The 21,791-nt window shown below is 43.4% G+C and overlaps 1 long non-coding RNA gene across 1 annotated transcript; it reads left to right on the top strand.

Annotated features, from left to right (window-relative positions):
* The first annotated feature begins 12,210 nt into the window (after positions 1-12,210).
* LOC147829311 (uncharacterized) lies at positions 12,211-20,589 on the top strand. Its single transcript, XR_015449412.1, has 4 exons — positions 12,211-12,228; positions 14,548-14,664; positions 17,282-18,244; positions 18,686-20,589. It is a non-coding gene; the product is annotated as an uncharacterized LOC147829311 (long non-coding RNA).
* Positions 20,590-21,791: the final 1,202 nt, after the last annotated feature.

Here is a 21,791-nt window from a genome sequence, read left to right as displayed (position 1 = left end):
TTGGAAATATATAAAAAGCAACAACCGAGCAAAATGGATGCAGCTGTGCTTGGGATCATTAAGCACACTGGATAACTATTATTAAAGAGTACAAGATGAGTTTCTGTGCTGGAGTGAATATTTTAATCTTGAAAATAAGCACACAGAAGGTTAGCTAATCCACGGGGAGCATTCTCTCCCATCTGCAATACGTTTTCCTTGAATCAGAAGTGGAGGATTATTCACCATTATTCAAACATATACAGATTTGCTCTTTAAATTAGGGTGGAGGCGTGGATTCCCTAGTTATCAGGACTGTTAATACAGCCGAGAAAAAGGCAACAGAACAGGAGAGAGAGAGAGAGGAAAGCAAAACAAAAAGTAATACGAGGTTTGGAGACAGAATTTATATTTTTATTATTTATAGTTTACCTAGAAAACCCAAAAGAATCACCTTTAAATATTTTAGGATGAATAGGATAGTTCAGTAAATTGGACAAAAGTAAAATAAATACAGTAAACAGCTAGCAGTAAGCTGTAAAGGTGATGATTAGGAAAGGACTTTGCTTGTAATAGCATTTAAATATGTACAGTGCCTTGGAGGAATTTTAATATGGAATGGACAGAATATAGAACTCTGCGTATTAGATAGGCAAGTGGATGGATAGCGTTGGATAGATGCTTGGCCCCATGAAGAGAGACATCAGCTCTCTGAATGGAAGTTTGATTCTGGAAAGCAATTGGTTTTTGCGATGCTGTAGATTGAATTCTCTCCAAATCGCTACCCCAATGGGTTGTTTTTTAAAAGCAATTTGACAAAAGAGTTTTCAATAATTTACATAAAAAGGTAAATGAAAAATAAAGTTATGTTCAGCTATAAAAGTTTGTTATACAACTATAGAAATTAAAACACCAAAGGATTAGAATAAAAAACAATGTAGAGATTATTAATTGTGACCAGCCCTACAATAAACCTTATAACACACAACAACATAATGCATAAAAAAGATGCCTCAGAATGTGATCACGGGGACTTTATTTTTCTACAGTAGTAAAGGGGAAATCGAACCTTTATACACCAAAGTACATTATATGCATTTAAATAGTAAAACTTAAAATGGAAGTAGAGAACAATGAGGAGAAAATACAGGTAGGTATTTAACTGACGTCAGTAATTCCGAGCTTTTTCTTCTGCCAGTCCTCTCGGGCTGAGATGCGTTTGATCATCCAGTGAGTGTCTCTGGGACCGCGTGGGAAGGGTGGGTATCACATCCGCCTGTACACAGAAGGCTGCCTGTGATGCACGCCCGGCTGCGTGTGACAGCAGTGCCCAGAGAAGCAGGAAGTCAGTACTATCGTGCTCACTCTGCCTTTAGAAGGCAATCGGTTTCCTTCTAGTTCTTGCCACTGGGTCCCTGAATTAAACTAATAGAATAGGATACCAGAAAGCAATCAGAAAAAGTCTCCATGTAGGTGTATTCTCTTGCATGTCCCCTGTTCCACTTCTTTAAAGGACAGTATTCTACCAATAATCCAAATGTGGTAGAAGAAAATCACATGAAATGCAGATGCTAGAGAGGCACATGGGCTGGACTCTCTGCCCGGCTCCCGTGGTCAGGAAAGTAACTGCTCCTGGCTGCAGTGCCGTCCGCTCGCTCCCCGGGTCGTGCTGCGGCGTGGATATGGGCGAGGGCTCTCCTGGAGGGTTCACGTGCTGGTGGCTGTGCTGAGAGACAGGAGAATGTGCACAAGGCGGGGCTTGGCAGGAAGCCAGCAGCAGCAGAGCAGCCACCCGGTCCGGTCCATACGATGCAGCACAGCAGCGGAACGCTTGAAGCTGCCGGGTGGCGAAACTTTCGGTCTCCGAAGCTTGAACTGAATAAACTTATTTTCTTTGTAAAGCACTTAGATTCTGATATTTTGTTGCAGCAACAGAAAATAAACTAATACGCTACGTTAGTCCGTGCGTCACTGATTCTTGTCTACCCTGTGCTACTTTAACACCCACAACTGCACTCACGCCTGCTCTAACACCTGTCTGTTCCACACTGTCCCATCATTCCATGAGAACAAGTGATATCTTTTTTTAATCTTTCGTTCCCAGAATCTATACAATACCTAGCACACTTTTAATGCACAAAATAGATACTGACTAAATAGGAAGACATTTAAAAATAAATTAGCACTTTCATAAATTGGCATAGTTTTGCTTTAGCACTCCAAATCAGATCAACCACTAAGCTTGAGAATGATACTGGCCACTAAATAGAATTTAATTTCATTAATGGAGAACATTTTAAAATCATATTAAATGCCTGCAACTTAAAAGTTATATATATTTTACCATTGAAATAAATTCAGTGAATGCTTATGCATGATGATACATCGCTTTTCTCTCCTTTAGGACTCTCTACGCCTTGTCCTGTGAACTGAGAGCCAAAGTATGGGGCCCTAGTTCTGTCCTAGGAACCTCAACTGTACAGACACTGGATTAACAGCTCTACAAAGCCACAAAGAGGGTTTTGTGATTGACACGCTGGAATTTGAGGATAAAATTTCAAAAGCCTCAGGCATGCGCTGGCTATTCTTGGCAATGATGTATCATAATCAAAATAGGAAAGGCAGAACCAGTTATACCAACACTTTAAAAGATAGCAATGCTGAAGTCCTGAGGATCTTCTGCATTATCAAATCATCTCTTGCATTTAAGCTGTTTTAGGAGATGTTATCCACAAATCCTCTAAAATTATTCCAGTATATGTACTTTTTGGTAAATAAGTTTTAATTAAATAGTTCATTATAAGGCTGGTTGGAAATAATTGGACTCAAAAATATTTCTATGAGAAATGTTTTTAATATTTTTGTTGTAAATGAAGTGATAAATAAAGGAGGATGTTCATATTTAGCTGGCCATGAATGCATGAAATCTAGAACTTCAAAAATTAATGTAATCATTAGCTAATTACTCAAGCCAAACTCTGTAAATAAGCAAAAATGTATAGCAAACTATTCATCAGCATATGGTTTTATATTACTTGTTAGGATTTGATCCTTATGTGTATTTATATTTTGGACTCCATAAAATGTAGCTTTAGTAGCAGTGTCTAGAAATCCAAGAAAAGCAGTTTATCACACCTTCTTATTCCTACCAAATAATCCTATCCATTGACCAAACCACTGTCTAACTAGAGACTGCAATGTTTTCAGGTGCATAAGTGAAGAAGTCCAATGATATATATGCTAGAGGAATTCAGGAATTTAGTATCTTTCCTGAGTGCTTAGTAGAAAGTCCATCCTGTTATAATGCCAAGCCTGCCTATTCTGCAGCATTAAGATGGCTCAGTGTAATGGCTGAATTTATTGAAACTGAGCAGATAAGGACTTGCGGCAGAACAATGGTAAGCCAGCTTTTACAAGCAAGCAAGCAAGGAAAAACCTATGCTTTCACAGCACGGTCAGTTACACCTGATGGTAATCTAACCGATCGTTAACCATGTAGATGTTGAATTCCCGAATATTCCTCACTCATGTGCTACTGGGCATGCACCAGACTCATTCTCAGCTCCCTCATTTGTCTTTGGAAAATGACAGACACAAATAGCTTTAAAACTACCATGACTTTGGCATGAAATGCACTCAGGCAGATCCAGTAACGAGTTTTGTCTGTGATGACAGCTTAACAATTGTTCTTCTGCTGTCTAATAGACCCAACTCCAGCAAGTAAGTGGCTGCTGGACAAGTGGGAGAAGGAGAGTGGAGGCCCCACTGTGTAGAGCGTGCTCCACCCAGCTCATCTAAAGCTGCCACGCGCTGTCAGCTGGCAGGGTCCAAGTGCTGGTGAACACCACTCAGCGGGACAGCAGCTTCCCTACGCAGAGATGACAGATTTCGATGGTCTTGAAAGCGCAGGTACTAGTAACGTGCATTAAAATAGGAATGATAAGTTTGGGATGTTTATCATCTTTGCTTTTAATATAAAATTTTAATTGTAAATGTATATAATTTAAATTTTAGTGATATCTGTGTCTAACAACTAGGTTGCAAAGCTTCTAAAAATTTAACAGTCATTTCAGCAAGGCTAGTACAAGCCTCCTCTACCTGCCAGTAACTCTCCACTCACCCGCTCTCTATCAGTCACTTGACTGACAAAGCCTGTGGAATCAGACACCAAATCGGGAGCCGGCCACACAGAGCAGTGCCAAAGCGTCGCTGCACGGATCTGCAAGCTTGTTCCAAGGTCACCGTCAAGAGGTCCCCTGACATTTTCCTCTCCTTTTCTGTAAATGACGGCAGCAGCAAAGCTGTGATCATCTGTCACTTCAGGCCCAGAGATGTCATCGAGTTTAACTCCAAAATAATGAGACTGGATGTAGGAACAGGAATGCAAGCCAGGACCAGACACAGAGACCCATTCTGCTCGCTCTTATCTCTCCACTTCCTGGAACTCCATCCTGGCAAATGCTAGTCCTGTGAACAAAGCCCACCACTCACAGAGCTGAATGCGCTCATAATTGGCTAAACTAATTGGGAGCGATCAATAGTTCCTCAACTAAGACCGCTCTCATCCAAGCACTACGAAAAAAATGGATGTTTTCATGTAATCTCATTACTTCTTAAAATGAAAATCAGGCCTTCCCTTTTATAAGAGGGAACCAAAGCTTAGGAAAATCACCCTGCCAGGACTCTAGTGAGAAAAGACAGAGAGCAATGTGAATGTAAGTATGTCTAGCTTCCGAAATTACATTCTGCATGATTATGCTATACTGCCCAGGGCAATAATTAAAATATTTATGATGATAATGACTGACATCCACTGAGTGACAGTTAAGTACTAAGTGTTATTCTAAGTGCTTACACACACTAATTCAGCCCTCAGGACAACCAAACATTAGTTAGCCTATTTCCTCAATTCTAAGATACCACCTGATATTGACACAACACTGATTTGCAAACACCATTCAAGGAGAGATACATAGTATGTAAATATCATATAGGTATATTATGCATCTCAAAGTAATAAATATTTTGAAATGAAAAGCGTACAGCTTAGGACCAAGGAAGTATGGTATATTGACTCTCTTGTTAGCTAGGAAACCAAAGGAAGAAAATCTGAACTAGGCAGTACAAGATGGGAGACAAAAGTTCTACATTACTGGAAGAGCTCACCATTGCTGAGCTCCTGACACCTGCTGGAAGGGTTTGATATGCTACTAAACCAGTGTGACACGCAGCTAGGACAGCAGGATGTTCCTACTGGGAATTAGAGTAAAGAAAAATGGAACCACTTATCTAAGGGAAAAAGGGCTAAATTTTAGATTACTCTTGAGGAACTTTCCATATTGAGACCTGTGAGCCTGCAGTAAATCAGAAAATGAGCAGCTGCCACACAATATGTTGTCTCAGTGGTGACACCTAACCGAGGTCTTCGGGGCTGAGGAGAGATCTGTCTTTCTCAAATAGCATGTCCTCTCACTCACAGCTCGCTGTGCCTTTGCCCACAGGGCTGGGAGAATGGAACCTCCATGGGGGTATTCTGGCGGTGGTGAACATCATCAAATTGCTTCAGATTTGGCAAAATCAGATGCAGCTTGTCCCCAAGTAGACGAGACAGGCAACTAGGCCAAGTGCCCAGCACGTGTCTCCAAAATGAAAGGAAAATGAACAACACAGTCCACGATGAGAAGTCTGCCTGGTGTTATCCCTGCTCTCTCTCTGTTTCAGTCCCTGTCTTTCTGTCTACACAGATGCAAAATGGGGGCGTGAGTGGAAGTACACCAGTCACACAGTGGACTCACACGGGAACGAATAAGTCATCTTACATGGGAGATCATAAGGAGATGAAGGCTAGAGCAGAAGGCCCATCAGTGCTCCGATATTGCACACAGGCGAGGCCTCACAGCTAGGAGGACTGGAAGAAACTTGCGCAAGGATCATACAGTAATAATGTATGATTTTATCTGTTTATCTACAAAGATGTCAGGATCACCATCCACAGCTTTTGAGAACAAGAAGATGTCCTCTGCAATAGGACATTTTTGAGTCTACTGGTGTGACTTCCACAGGCGCAAACTTCTATGGGAAAAAACCAGCCTGATAGAATGAATCCATCTGTTTTGGAAAATGTATGTGGTTACGTTTATAAAAAACATTGAAACAACCCGAATGACAACATGATTTAATGACAGTAATAAAGAATAACAGAAAAATCGGAATTGCTGAATGTTAATTCAAATTTAATAATTTTTAAAACAAATTTAATTGTGGAATGGAATTGGATTGGAAAGAATAATGAAATTGACTGTCTTCAGCTTTAAGTGCAAATTTTCACAGAACCAATCCATTCCCCCTGTATTTCCTTTCCTTTCCCAATTTCCCTTCCTTCCTTCCCCCTTCCCATCCCTCCTTCACCCCATACTTTTCTCTCCTCTCTCTCCTCCCTCTTTCTTTCTCTCTCCCACACACACATACATTTTGTAAACAGAGTTTTTTAAACACAGGATGAACCCATCAATCATAAGAACACTTCATTTTATAAGGTTCTCTGCATTTTAAATAATTTTATTACGTGTATCTTTAACTACCAGATTAGCTCCAATTCACAACTGTTTTCCCAATCCAGAAACCGTAATAATTGTCTCAATTATAAATTACATCATCTCCCTCATTTCACTGAAATTCTCAACGGTGTTCTGATCCTAATTACTTGAACAGGGTTCAAATTAGGGTTCTTATTTATGAGACAGAAAGCCACAAAGTAAAACCAAAAGGATGTTTTGTTTAGTTTTGTTTTATTTGTACTAATACAATTTCCTGAATTTTCTATTACTACTGTGACACATTACCACATATTTAGTGACTTAAAATAACAAATGCATTATCTTAAAGTTGTGCAGCTCAGAAGACCAAAGCACATTCCACCCCACCTGGCATTATGGACTGGCTGCAGCCTCCCCCAAATTCACAGATGGGAGCCGAATTCCAATGCACCTAGAGCTGGGCTGATGAGCCAGCATTAAACTTCAGGCAGGTTGTAAGGATGGGGCTCAGTCCAGTAGAACTGATGTCCTAACATGAGTAGGAAGAACCCCCATCCCGACGGTTACCCTGACGGAACCCTGATCTTCCATTTCCAGGATTAAAACTCGGGCATCAGCATTGCTGGGCTCCTGCTGCAGGCAGATGTGCTTCCTGTCTTGTCCAAGTTCTAAGTTGTGTCTGTGTTCCCGGACTTCTAGTGCTCTCCCTTGTCTCTCAACCCGCAGGGGCACTGTGGTCCTGTTCATCCCAGCACTCTGACTTCGGCTCTGCCTCACTGCCCACATTGAAGGGATTACTGTGGGCTCAAATGCAGAATCCAGGAGGGTCTCCCTACTTCAGTGTCCGCAGATTAGAGATCTTAAATCCATCTGCAACTTAATTCTTTTGACCACGTATATCCTGACATGTTCACAGTCTGTGTGAATTAGCGTGAGGGTATTCTGCAGGCAGGAGGGGAATTGCTCTTCCTAACACAATGAACAACTACAAAACGAGTTGAAAACATAGCTGCCCTTCATTTCAACGAAAAAAGAATCCCAGAGAAGAATTCTGTTATCCTGGCAAGGGCCACCTTCCCATTCTTGTGGTAAGAATGGGATTAGGAGCCAGGCGATATATCATAATCCAGCCCCAAATGAAAGCACCTCTTTGCAGGGAGTCAGGGAGCAGGGCGTGGTCAGAAGAGACGCTTCCTGTACGGAGGCCGGCTGAGGACAGACCAGAGCCTGCTGTCCAGTGAGCTGCTCTTCCCTCGGACCCGGCAGCCTCCTTCGAGGACCTCAGTCCTCAGGGCAGAGGACACATCTGACGCAGCAACTCCATCCTGCTGGCTTTCCCTTTCACACCTTCTCACAGACAACCTGTCGATTTAAACCTTCATCCCCCAGCTGCGAATTCTTCTCCAAGAGAAGTAGATTTCCGGAATGCTCCGGCTCCAGCCTGCTCTCCCACCACCTGACTCGGGAAATTCCTTTGGCTTCCTCTGCCCTGCTCTTGCATTACCCTGTTTCAAGAATTTCTGCAAATGCTTTCCAAAGGTGCAGGGCATCTGATTTTGCTGTAGAGATATTTATGGGTGCCCGGTTTCCCTTCCATTCCAAGTCTCTTTCCCTGGGACGCTGAGACGACTGTCACAATGCCAACCTCCAGGCCATTTGACTTCTTTCTCCAAAAGGAAATTTAACTCTCAAAGAGGACTTTTTCATTAGAAAGGATCTTCTTGGTTGAAAATTAGGTTTTACTAGGAGTGGTTTCATAAAATAAAAAATTGAATTCTGGCTTAAAAAAAGACTAAGAAACCATCCTGGCATATCTTTCACTGTATGTTATTTTTGTACAAAGTGGAGTTTATCTTAAGATGCTTATCAACTTCAGTTTACTATTCTAGCAGGGAGTTCCAAGATCAAAACACATCCCTGTGATCCCCTTACAGGAAGCAAAATGAAGACAATGACTTATTTTTAGGCAAATGAAAGGATGTTTTAAGTTGAGATTTACTAAGGCAAAATTAAGTAAATTATCTAAAGTTAATAGAAAATGTACAAATTTGACATTCAGCATAGCAGATTTTTAGCCGAAAGTATTTCCCCTCAGGATGCATTGCCCTAGTTCCATCTAAGGCTCGCTCATCTTTTATTCTTTATATTTCTTCTAAAAATCATAGGTACTCATAGCTACATGACATTTTCATAACATAATGCTATTGTTCATATGAGTAATTAACCAGGAAAATAGCTTTGCTTGCACACAGAAGAACAAATCAGGCGAAAACATTATCCATCTACATCTGTTGTATGGTGTTTGGACCAATATGAACTTTGCAATTGGATGAGTCACTTTTCCATTCATGGGGTAAAATGCTTGACAGCTACAGTTTAAGAGAAAAGAGGATGATTTTTGGCTCGTGGTTTTAGACGCTTTAGTCTGTGTCTGTCTTGCTCCAAAGTAGAGAGAGCATGGTGGGAAGGGATAGCAGAGAAGAGCTGCTCCGCCCACTGCAGCAGGACACAGGGAGAGAAAGGAGGAGGAGTGAATGCAGCCTCTCTGTCCTCACTCTCTGTGATGCCTTGGACCAGACACTTCCTGCTAACAGGAGGGAACTCAGCCAAGCAAGGCCCTGAGGAGAGCAGCCCCCCGGTTACCCAGCACCTGGCCCAGCCCTGCCCCTGAACACAGCAGATTTGAGGGGACATCTAAGATCTAAACATAACCATAACTGTTACATGTCTACTAACCACATTCTTCTCTGAGCCTCACCCAAATTACATGAATGAGATAAAAAGACATTTTTAGATTTGGGCAAAATTTGCTTCTCCAAGAAACTATCTGACATTTGCAAATCTTCCTGTAAAGGTATCTTTGTCCCCTTACATTGTTGGAGCTCTGCACCAGGGCCTCTGGCTTGGACAGTGCTGGCCCACACGCGGGGCTCCCCGTCCTGGACTCTACTGTGACCCTGGGTCTCCCCCTGCCCACCAGGGCCCAGGAGCTCCAGCATCTACCCAGCTCCGACCCCACATGGCAAGCACTCATCCTAGACAGCATTTCTGTCTTCTTTAAATTTCATGTCCAGTTCTGTGTCAGATAGCTCAAACATTTCCACACCTCACCTGCTCCCCAGACTGCATACACCAACAGCATCCTGCACCAAGCTGTGACTCTTTAGCCAGAAAATCTGATAAAATCAACGTTCTCCTCAAAACTCTTCCTCATAAAGGGAAGAACAAAAATCTTCTCATTGCTTCTAGAATAAAATTTAAAATCTCATTGTTTCCTAAATCTCTCCCTTCATCTTAGTGCTTTTTTTTCTGAATTTCAGCTTCCCAACCGTGCCTGCTTTCTGCACACTTGACTGCATTGTACAACACTCAACCTCAGGACTTTTGCACAGGCTGCTCCTTCAGCCCAGAATTCCCTGTTACCCCTTTCCTTATAGGATGGCTTAAATATTAGTTCCTCTTGCAAAATCTCCCTGAGGCAGATTTCTTCTGTCCTGTGCTTTCCTTTGGTGACAGCTGAATAATTAGCCGATTGTTTGTATACTGCATAGTAGTCATTATTGCTTCCTTTGCCCTCAGAATGGATTGTATCTGTGTCACCTCTACATAGCACAACATCAGACGCAGAGGAAATGATGATTTTAAAAGAGACATTAAGTGCGTGAACCCTAAGATGCTGCTGCTTGTTGCCCTTGTAGAACTTTTGCTTTGCTTTATTACGGGGTTGATTCCAGTTGGGCAGCTTCCTCCTAAAGCTGTGTTCATTTGCACTTCCCTGCATTATGGACGGATGCCCTCAGTCCTGTTCTGCCCCTGCTCCAAAGGTGACAGAAGGCCAGGATGTGGCCAGGCAGGGCTGCATCAGCCCCTGCACCTCACTTAATTCCAACCATGAGGACATGCAGAAAGTGGGTGTCACGGGGCTCCTAGTCTCAGGGCCAATGACTCCCTGAGGGGCCTGGGTCTCCCCGCACCCTTTCCGGCCCCAGTGCCATTTTCCCATGGCCACAGTGACGACTGCCAGCCGCTGCCCGCTGCCCACTCAATACTAACAAAATACACAAGTCATGATTTCTGCGTTCAAAGAGCTCCAATTTCAATTGTATAAAAATGAGTCAAAACAAAAGCTATGACTGAAGCAGCTTCGTGGTCCCATTAGACCAAACCCTAAAACCAGGAGGAAGTGGTAGTGGGAGAGAAAGCGGTTCCAGGGAAAGAGCAGCAGCCAGGGACCCCAGAGGGGCAGCGTATGGGGACAAGGAGGGGTGACCAGCAGCGTCTGGAGACACTGGCTCTATGGGGCCATCCTGGAAACCTCTCCCCTTGCCCAGTACTCACCTTCCTGCAGCTGTAGGGAACAGGGGCCAGGCGCGGTTTACATCTGATTTCAGTGTGAATACTCAGACTTCAGGGGTGGGCTTTCAAAGCCCAACCAAAAGGCCGAATCCCTGCGCGGTGAAAGACAGAGGAGACACCTGTCTCATCGCTCCCACTAGCAGTGCACCTGATGCCAGGTCCCACGGGGGTCTGAGCACAGCCTGTCCCCCTTCGGGGGCTGAGGGCTGGTTGTGGCCACAGGGGCTGATGTCACAGGCACAGGACATCACAGCTAGGGGTGCAGGGCCTCCGAGGGGCAGCTTGTGCTGTACTAGGGACCGAAGGGAGAACTGGAACCAAACAGATATTTCAGAAGTTACCAGCACTGTGGAGTCTTGGAAAAAATAATGAGAACAGGGATATGGATCGGGTTTCTTGTGTCAAAGCAAAACCGTCCTTTCTATACTTGGCTTCAGTATAGAAGAAGCTATGAATAAAACAGGGGCTAAAAGAAGCATTGCTTGTGAATGCTCTACATTTGACCGCCACCGATATCATTGTATTAAATTTTATCAATTTCTTACTCGTTTTCAGAGGTCTGTCTTTTTACAAAAGAAAGAATATAGTATTTATAGAACGTAAGGAATCTATTTTGTGTATAAATCAGGCTATTTTTAAAGTCGGCAAATGTTTGCTCAGTAACTCTCCTGTTTGATTTTTGTGTTTCTTTGTTTGCAGTCCCTGAGACAGAACCCAGGGCCTTGCACTGAGCTACAGCCCCAGCTCTTTATTATTATTATTTTTACTTTGAGACAGGGTTAAAACTCAGAAGCACTTGTCCACTGATTCTCCATCACCTGGGCATCTACTGAGTCCTCCCAGGGGAGGGAGGAGCAGTCCCTCCTGTTGACAAGGGCGTCTTCCATATTCTCAGGGTAGCACTGACTGTCCAGGCCGGCTCCTCTGTAGCGGGGCCCAATCAGTCTGCTAACCACCACTGGCTCCAAGGAAGGGAGCGGTCGTGCTGAGGCTGAGAGCCGAGAACTCTGCCTTCTGCTCTGCTCACTGCTTCTGCTGCTGATTTATTGGCTAACCCTGAGTAGCACCCTGCACACTCTCCCTTTGTTCCACTGAGCCTGGCAATGCTGGCAATGCCTGCAATGTGGGCATGGCCTGGGGCATGACTAAAAAGTAGGTGGGGACCAAAAACATGTTTGGGACAACTCAGGAATGTCCCTGAGATGGCTCATGGCTGAGTCGCTGAGCGGCCGTGACTCAGCCAGTTTCCGCCCTGGCTGTCTGTCTGTCCGTCAGTCGGTCTGTCTGGGGAGTCTGCCTCCTCCGAGGGCACTGGTGGGAGATTCCAGTCAGCCGTGTTCCCGCTGGGAAGTGGAAAGTAAGTTTGCTATTTGGAACCCGGTCGGTCTCTGGCAGAGATGCCTGGAACTGACCAGGTTTGTGGGTGTGGCAATGTTAGGAGGTGTACTAGGCCGCGCTGGCTGCCTGCAGTGAAATCGCCTCTGCCCTGGGAGCCCCTGGGACATGGTGCCCTAATCAGGACATTGGAACTCTTCTCTGGACGGTTCTATAGAAAAATACCTTGATTCTTGCATTTGAAAAGTGAGAGAGACTCCGTTGGCAAGGCTGTGACTAAGAGGCGTATCTGCACGGGGTTTCTTACCAAATAAACACCACAGTGGAGCTGTTGGGAGGAGAAGGGAGGCAGGACTTAGGTGGCGTGGCAGGGTGGCGGGTCCTGATGCCCGGGCACCCTAGACTCCCCCTCAGTGGAGCTCATTTTCCTCCCAGGTCACACTGTGCGCAGGGGACGCGTGGTTTCTGTTGGGGTTTTGATAGTTGGATATTCATATTTGGATGTATAGGCTCAGGAAGAAATTCAAACACATCTCTCCGTTACACTTCACTGTAACCCGGTGTTTCTTTATGATCGAAGCCAGGTAAGTAAGGCCAAGCGCGAGCACTTGCTCAGCTCTATTGGGCAACAGAGCCATGGCCCTCTGCTTCGGGAATCGGGGTTCTCCAGCACTGCGCATGTCCCTCGGGGCCCCCAAACCGGGCTGGAGCTGTCTTCCGTGAGCCCTGGCCCGCCCTGGTGCGCTCCTCCCTCCGTGGACTCACATTCATGAATCTGAAGACGACGACGGCAGCTTCTAACTGCCCAGTTACACATGAACTCCGAGGAGGTCCCAGCTGTCTCCGAGTGAGGTAGCTGCTATTTCCTTGGGGCAAAACCTTCCAGTCAGACCTTAGGGGAGGGACTTCGGAGCCACTTCTGCCTCGGAGCTGGCTCCCAAATGCGGGTGAATGTTCACACACACACACAGACAGACACACACACAGACACGCACACTCAAGCAGCCTCGGGTTTTCTCTTGCTGTCAGGCCCCAGGAGGCTGAGGTGGAGCTCTGGAGCGCAGCCTCATGGTCCACATCCAGCGTGGGGTCCCTGTCAGTCTACAGCTGCGACCCGTAAGCCGCAGGGGTGGACGCTGTTAGGAGGATCTGGTGTGAAGATGCCTCTTGCCCTTCGCAGTGACCGGAGAGGAGACCCCAGGTTTCCGTGCAAACTGCTCCCTGCTTCCAGCTGGGTGAGCCTAAGCACTGGCAGGCTTCAGCACTCCCTGCAGGGCCAGTTCCCTTCTGTGGGGTGCACTGGGACTGCACCCTCCACTGCTGAGTTCCCTTTCCCCACTTCCTCCCGGCCCTGTGCCAGTGCCCTGGGGCCACGCCCCCTAAAGCCCCTGGCCGGTGTCCTGGGCCTGAGTCAGCTGACTGGACTAGAACGGGGAGAACTGAGTAAGAGCTGCACTATTAGCTAGGTGTGGTGGCACACCTGTGATCCAGCATTCTGGGAGGCTGAGACAGGAAGGTAGATCTAAAACTGAAGCTGAGAGTGGCTGACTTAGCAACTCACCAAGACCCTGTCTCAAAATAAAAAATAAAAGGGGTAGGATGTGGCTGGGCGCAAAGGAAAGGCCCCGGGTCCAATCCCTAGCACCATAAATAAGTAAATAAAGTAAGCAAGTAAATAATTTTTCAAAAGTGTTCTAAAACACAGAACTTACACATCGATTGGACATAAAATTCTAACTCTGTTCCTTCATCACTGTGAAAACTTGGCAAAGTATTTTACCCTGTAAACCTCAATTTTCTACCTACAAAGTGGTTCTGAGGTGTTAACTTTTAGAAATATTTTCAAATATGGAAGGAAGCTTTGTATTTAAAGACATGTATTGCAGCGTGGTTTGGAGGTATGGTTCTCACCTTGAGGTGCTTTTGTTTCCAAAGAGACATTTGGCCACGTTGGAATTTTTGTTTGTTTCAGCAGCTCAGCGAAGGCAAAGCTACTACTGCATGAGGCTGCCGAAGAATCTGTCTCTCTTGTGGTGCAGGAAGTGCCTCCCACTGCCCTGCAGGGACAGATTTGTCCCAAGAGGCCAATAGCACCTGGCCGAGGAGCTTTCCTGGAGAGCACCAGCAATTTAGAAGCAAATACAGTATTTTAATATAGGGCATGATCAAATTATAGTTCATGCACTAACAAAAATAACATGCCATAACTGAAAAAAAATTATTTTGCCAAACATGTGTTGATAATGACAGTGAGGGTATAACAACATAAAACTGCTCAGGTCTATAAATTGTAAATTCTTTCATTCATTCATGGCAATCATTCTATTTTTTATGTTTGAAGTGCTCAACATCAGACATTGGACGAAGAGGAAGGTAGTGCTGAGGAGCCCAATAGATTGCTGTCCTGAGATTCATATTCCAGTGGAGAGCAGGGAAAACAGAAGGTACAAACTGCCAGGTGGGTGTACAAACAGAGAGATAACATAGATCTGGGATGCTAAGCGTTATCAATGAACAAGAAACTACTCTTTGAAGAGTGGATGCTTTAGCTGAGATCGTCATTGCTAGAAAGAGTGAACTGTGTTCAGATGGACAGCAGAGCTGTCCCAGGAAGTTTAAAACCAGGAACACGAAGAGCGAATGAGAAGCTGTCACAGCAGGAGCCTTGAATGACAGGACCGGTCCCCTGAACTGAGTCCCTGCCCTGCCAGATATGAAGGCAGTTGCTCACCCTCAGCTGTTTCCTCAGGCTGTTTTTACATCTGCTGTCAGGATTTGGTGTCTACTCCTTGTATTATCGTGGAAATGCAATTAAGTAATATGTATGACATGTTAATTGTTATGTCTTTTATACTGTAAGTACTTAACAGATATTTTTAATTCATTAAATGATTAATTCAAGGGACACATAGGTACAGAGAGTTACAGATGGACCCACATGTGTGAATATACGGTCTATTAAGCCCTGTACTGGGACACAGGACACACACGGTTGGGGTACCGGGAGGAAAGGTAGCATAGATGGTCTCTAAGATCCTGTTTGTGCTCTCAGTGCCAGGACTATGAGCTCCTTAGCGAGTTAAATGGTGGACGTTTTCAATACACTCATCAGTTATGTTAACTCCCTGAGCTGATGGAGAATGAGTAACTGATTATGTGACACAAGGGAGTACAAAGAGCCCAGGCTGGCGGCCAGAGCCTGGTTCTCTCCGGGTCTCTGCTATTTATTCACTTGGTTTCCCTAGCAGTTCAAAGAACACCCTGAGCCTCAGTTTCTCTAAATTAATGAATACATTCGACAATGTGGTCTCCTTTATAAATCTAGGATTCTAAATATTAAGACATCATTTAGGAATGAAAGGTGTTTTTTACCAGATTTGTGTTTACTCAACTAGAATCAGTTTAGTAGAAAATATTGGTTTCCCCTCTAGAAGAAAATTAAAGCAATTTTTTAGAGTGGGAACAATGTGTGCTTGTAATTTGTATAGAATTATATTAATCACCACAAGCAAAACATAATGATTATATACTGCCTTCCTTAATGGAAACCTTTAACTTTTAGTTTACAGACAGAAATAAAGAAGGCCAGGCTTTTACAATAAGTCATTCAAACAGGTGAGCCAGTCACAAAAGGAAACTCTATAAATACCTGCAGTGGAGGAAGGAAGGACAGATGCACCTCATGGAGTGGCCTTACATTACACAGAGCCCATTCCTGAACTGGAAATGGAATCAGATGGAAGGCTGAGTTCAAACGCATGGATCCAAAATGGGCTCACCAATATTTTTGTTATAATTAAAGATACCTGTCTAATCTCATTACTAGTTCATGAGTTAAAGTGGTTTACACCACTATTTCACCACAGCACAAAATGAATGAAAGGTAAGTGAAGAATGCCCTAGCTTTGTTTTATTCAATTTAACTTAATAAAGAACACAAGCCTAATGGTTTATGGAAAGCCACATACAAATAAGATAAGGGTAGAGTCAGGATCCACTTAAAATCCATTAAAATGTCATCGACGTCACAGATCCACTTCACATGGAAAGGTAATTATACTGCCTGGTGATAAAAATATCCTCCCAAGAGGACATCTTGGCTCAGTCTTCAAGACCAGTGAATGTGTGGAAAACTATATGTAAAATAATACATGTGTTCTTATTTATTACTTCTATGCTAATTTATTGAATGAGAAGGCAGAGTGCAGCTTGTAACCCTTAAGTAGCTTTAAATAGGAAGAATTGTGTGGAAAAATTCCAAAATAGTCTTTCTATTCATAGACGAGACCACTTCTGCAACTACGTTATAGAATGGCTTGCAAATGCTGAAAATATAGATGTCGGATCATCTTGTGAGATGTGCTTAAGATTATGAACATTGTGCATAAAATTGAAAACACTCAACTCAGAAAAGGGCTTTGGTCTCTTGTTCTGAAGTTCTTCAGGAACTAAGGGCAGGAGTCGGTGAGGAGGCTGTCTCCTCCATACCACACACAGTGAATCTCCTCAAAAATTGTCTCATTTCTCATCTGTAATGAACTCTCAGAACAGCCAGAGTCTAAGAAGCAAGGTCTACTGGGAGCAATTGTATGAGCATTGTGTTTTTCTTAGTGAATAAATCTCTGAGTGCAAAACAAAATTTTTATCAATGTTGAGGTGAAATATACTAACAAAAATTCCAAACAAAACACAGCAAGGGTGGAGCCAAGAGGGGGCAGGTGGTGTTCAAATTGATGAGGGATCATTTGAACTTACATCATTTCTGACTTTATATTAAAATGATATTCAGGGGATTTGTAAAGAGAGTCAGTTTGCAACAATAAGGTGTGCAGAATGAGGCTATTCATGAGCCTTTAACACACTGCCAAAGTCGGAAAGCAGATGGCAACGTTGTGCTGTGACAGCAGGCTGGAGGAATTCGCGGCCTGGAGCCCAGGCGAGAAGGTGGCCTGGTGGGAGGGGGTGGGATGTGCTGAGAAGACACAGGAAGCCCCCCTGGAAGCACCAGCCACCATGACTGTGGGAAAGCCACTGAAATGGTGGGTGGAACGATTGCCCTTCTCCATCTCCCACAGGTGAACAGCAGAACACAGAGCACTCCGAAGACAGCTCTCCAACTCTGCAACCAAAAATTAATCTTTTAAGGATAGTTGCATGTGTAGATGCAGCCACCCCATGGAAACTCATCTAAATCCTGATATTTCAGGGAGCCAAATGCTTTCCAATTTAGACCTCTGCCCAAAGCAATCTCTGGCAACCACACACTAGAAAAACTCATAGTCATGAATTCACAGAAATGGGTCACCAAAATCCACTGGACAGTGGTGGGAAGTCTGATCTTCCCAGAAAAAGGCGATGAAACAAATAGATGATCTGGGAAACATAATTCACAGAACAGGAGAAAACACCCACAAATATAAGAGTCCTTCATCTTTTTAAAGAATACACTGTATACTCTAACATAAGAATAGGAATCTATGAAAAAGAGGAATCAGAGACCAAAAAGTTAACTGTGGTTAGGCTTTGTAGAGAATACACTGTATTGGATAACGTAAGAGTAGGAATCTATGAGAAAGAATAATGAGAGAACACAAATTATTTCTTAAAGAGGAATAATGTATTGTCCTCAGAATTACTCATTAAGATGTTTAGAAAACAAAGCCAAGGATATCTCTCCAAAAAAAAACCTATGTGAGAGATTGATAGGAACAATTATGGAATGATGAGGACTTAATATTAAGCTAATAAAGAGTTCTGGAAAGCAGGAAAACAGAAAATATAAAGAAAAGAATTAAAAAGGCATAAATGGACAATAACTTCTGGCAGCACAGATTGGGAGAATCATAGAAAAATACTACAGTACTGCAAAATTTCAGTCCTGCAGAGACAAAGAAGAATTTCTAAGAGAGAGGAAACTGTTCAACCACAAAAGAATGATAATCAAACTGATATTCAGACTTCTTAACCACAGAATCGGATCCTGAAAGAGAAGGCTTCAAAGTCGACCACAGCAAGATAGTTGCTGTCACGCCTTCAAGGTAACCTACGATGACTTCCCACATAGCCATTCTTAGGAAACTCCTTAAGTATGTAGCCCAGAAAAAAGAGGGAGGTGAACAAAGAAGCAAACCAAAAGAAAACAGACGTATAGAATGTGGAAAATAGGGAATCTGACCCTTGAGAATCATAGAGAAACATGCCAGAATGGTTTGTAGAGTAACCCACACAGATTCAAGCAGGACAATGGGTTAGAAAAGCAAATTATTTCAGGAGGAAGAAAAATGGGGGGGGGACATATAATAAATTTAAAAGAACAAAACTCAGCAAAAGCTACAAGGGAAAAAACCACTATCTTGAAATTAGAGAAAAATATGAATGACTAACACTAAGTAGCAAAGAACACCATCACAGTAAGCCCCTGGTTTCATGTAAACATCGAGTTGACGTAATTTTTTAAAAAAACTTTGTTTGTTTTTCAGTTTTCTAAGCTGTAGACAAAGACCGGAAGAGTTATTTTTCATCACGAAACAGAGTACAATATAACCAACCTTCACAACATGTAAGAAAATGATCAAGTGAGGAGAGAGAGAGCCTGAGAAGAGGGGAAAAAGTAGAAGGCAGTCATAACCTGCACATCTCATGGAACAGGCAGTCAAAAGCAAGAGACTATTGCCTATGGAGTAAAGACAGACATGTCGGAAATAATTTATAACTCAAGGAAAGCTAAAGGAGTAGCAAGAAGTAGTAGGTGTCTCCCTCTCAATGGGAATGGACACTCAGAGTGAGTTAGCTGCTGTGTGAGGTCTATTCTTCCCTGTACCCTTCCATCAACACAAAACATGACCTCACAGCTGCAAAACAGTACTGGCAGAGACCACTATATATGTTTAAGAGTGGAGGAAAGGAAGAGAGAAAGACAAATATTGGCCAGAAACTCACTTTTCATTGTAAGTCTAATTCTGTTTAATTTTTGAGTGCTCTTTCATTTAGAAAATATTATTTTGCAATAATTTTAAATGTATAGAAAATTGGCAAAGATATTACAGAGATTTCTCATAATCCTCATCCAGTTTTCCCCATTGCCAAGTTTTGACATAACCATGGTATATTTAGCCAAACTAAGAAACTGACCCTAGTCCATGATTATTAACTGAAATCTAGGCTATACTTGGATTTCTCTAGATTTTTCATCAATGCCCTATTTATATTCCATGGCAAATCCAGCACACACCTCTGCATTAGCTGAGATATTTTCCATTGCTTCCTGGTACATGGCAGTTTTTGAGTTTCTTTGAATGACCTTGATAATCTTGAGAAACAGTGGTAGGGTCCTGTGTAATGGCTCCTGATCTGGATTTGTCTGTTGGTTTTCCTCACAATGGAATGTGGTTGTGGCTTTGGTGCAATGCCCATGTCTTCATACCATATCCAAAGTATACAGTAATAAGAGTTACTGTTATTTCTCTCTCTCTCTCTCTCTCTCTCTCTCTCTCTCTCTCTCTGTCTCTCTCTCTCTCTCTCCTCTGTTCTTTGGAAGCAATTCATTAAGTGACAACCACCATCAAACAGGGATGGGGATGGGAGTTAAGCTCCACCTTCTATACAAAGGAGTATTTTACACACATTGTTTAGAATTCCAGGAGAAAGATTTTTTTATTCATTTAATCATTTTTCATACCAACATGGATCTAGGTATGGTACACTTATTCTGTGCATTAGATGAGAACCCGGTTCTACTATTTATTGTGTTGCTCAAATGTCTCATTGTGGAAGTTAGGTTCTCCAGGTCCTTTTGAAGTGTTCCTATCCTGTGTTTTTTTGATGGCATCCTTACTTTCTGCAATCCCAGGATGCTCCAGGCTTTATTTTTACGGTGGTGTCATTGTTTCTAGACTCCTTGATGGCAGAATGAGCCATCTGTGTCTGTGAACCAATCTGTGGACACTGCCTCAGAATTCTCCAAAGAAACAGACCAATAAGGGGTACACACGTGTGAAAAGAAATTCACTTAAGGAACTGGCTCAGGCTGTCGCAAAGGTGGAAGTCCACCTCTGCAGGATGGATCAGAAACAGCAGGTAGAAGACCCGAAGGGTGGCTCAGGTCAAATCTTTCCCTTCTGGTGGGATTTCTTTGGCTCCGTGAAACCCTCCCATACCAATAGGGTGAACCACTGTACCCAGCATACACTGGCTTAAATCCACTGATTTCGGACCCATCCAAAACTCCCTCCCACACACATCTACTCACCGTGACCCAGCAAAAGTAACACACGGAATTAACCATCCCACAAACATATCTGTAACTATTTCTGTATTTGTCTCTATGTGTTTATATATTGATAAGCATATGTTTACTCTACTGCCTAGTAAATATATGTAACTCTGCATCTTAGTTAAATATTTTATTATACTATGCCCCTTGAAAAACTTTCATTAATATGCAAGTGATGATCTTAACATCATGTTTAATCAGAAAAGGCTGAAATTATTGAACCAGGGGACGGACTAATTATTGATTGTTATTATACATCAGATATCTTACATTTTTTATTTGGCTTAAGCATCACAATTCTGGGAGAGAAATGTAATCAATATCTTCTAACAAGCCAGGAGTCAGGAGCATGGGGGGAATATAGACCTTTTCCTGCTCTCTCAGAATCTTAGCATAGAGCAGGAAGTATGTCCCAGAGGAAAGAAGGTACAGTGTTGCAGGAGCAAGGCAGAAATTAACAACAATTAAATTTCTACAGCTATGCTCACAAAGTGCCACAGCCGGGGTGACTTAAAAATAAGAAACATAATTTCTCACAGTTCCTGGGCTACAGGTTCAAAATCTGGATCTTAGCAGGGTATGGAGGAGGCTCGTTTCTCATTTCCAGCTTCGGTTTGGCCTCTGGAGTTCCTGGGTTTGAGAGAGCTGGACTCCAAACTCTGCCAGTCTCCCAGGACAATCCCCTAGGACATCGGCCCTGTGGGGGGAAGGCCCAGGTCAGGACCCGCTCTAACTGCATCACATCTACAAGGGCCCAGTTTCCAAAGCAGGCCCCATTAGAGGGACAGGGAGTTAGGACTTCAACCTGCCTTTCATGGAAACATGATCCAGCCCATCATCTCCCCCAGTGATGCTGGTATAATCCCAGTGGAGGATGTGGCAGGGCCAGGTGGGGATGTCCTGGGCCACAGCCCAGAGCCAGATCCCGTACATGCAGCTGCAAAGGGGTGGGGAAGTGTGGAGAAGCTCAGTTCAGCACTTCCGCTTTCCTAGGTTCATTCAGATTTATTTTCTTATCTAGCTTTCTTCGTTGTTGTTGTCTTCAAGTCTTGGCTGAGGGATGGAAGGTAAGCCACACTGCAAATATGAGCCTAAAACTGTTTGTAGATAGAGTTAAGATGTAAGTACACAAACAGAATCTATATAGCTTTCTATTAGAAAGTAGCAGAAATAAGAAGTAAGCCATTTCCCTTCCACTTCCACCCCCTCAGCATCAGGCAGGGCAGAGCACACACATTTCCACAGCGGGTGTAGGGGCTTTGACTTGAAGGTGCAGGAGGGAATGGAGCCATAAAAGGGGAAGGGGCGGTAGA

The sequence above is a fragment of the Heterocephalus glaber genome, unplaced genomic scaffold, assembly GCF_053883595.1.
Source record: "Heterocephalus glaber isolate CG9 unplaced genomic scaffold, H.glaber_assembly_v1.0 deba00000676, whole genome shotgun sequence".
Lineage (NCBI taxonomy): Eukaryota > Metazoa > Chordata > Mammalia > Rodentia > Bathyergidae > Heterocephalus > Heterocephalus glaber.
This window is presented reverse-complemented; position numbering and strand designations above follow the sequence as displayed.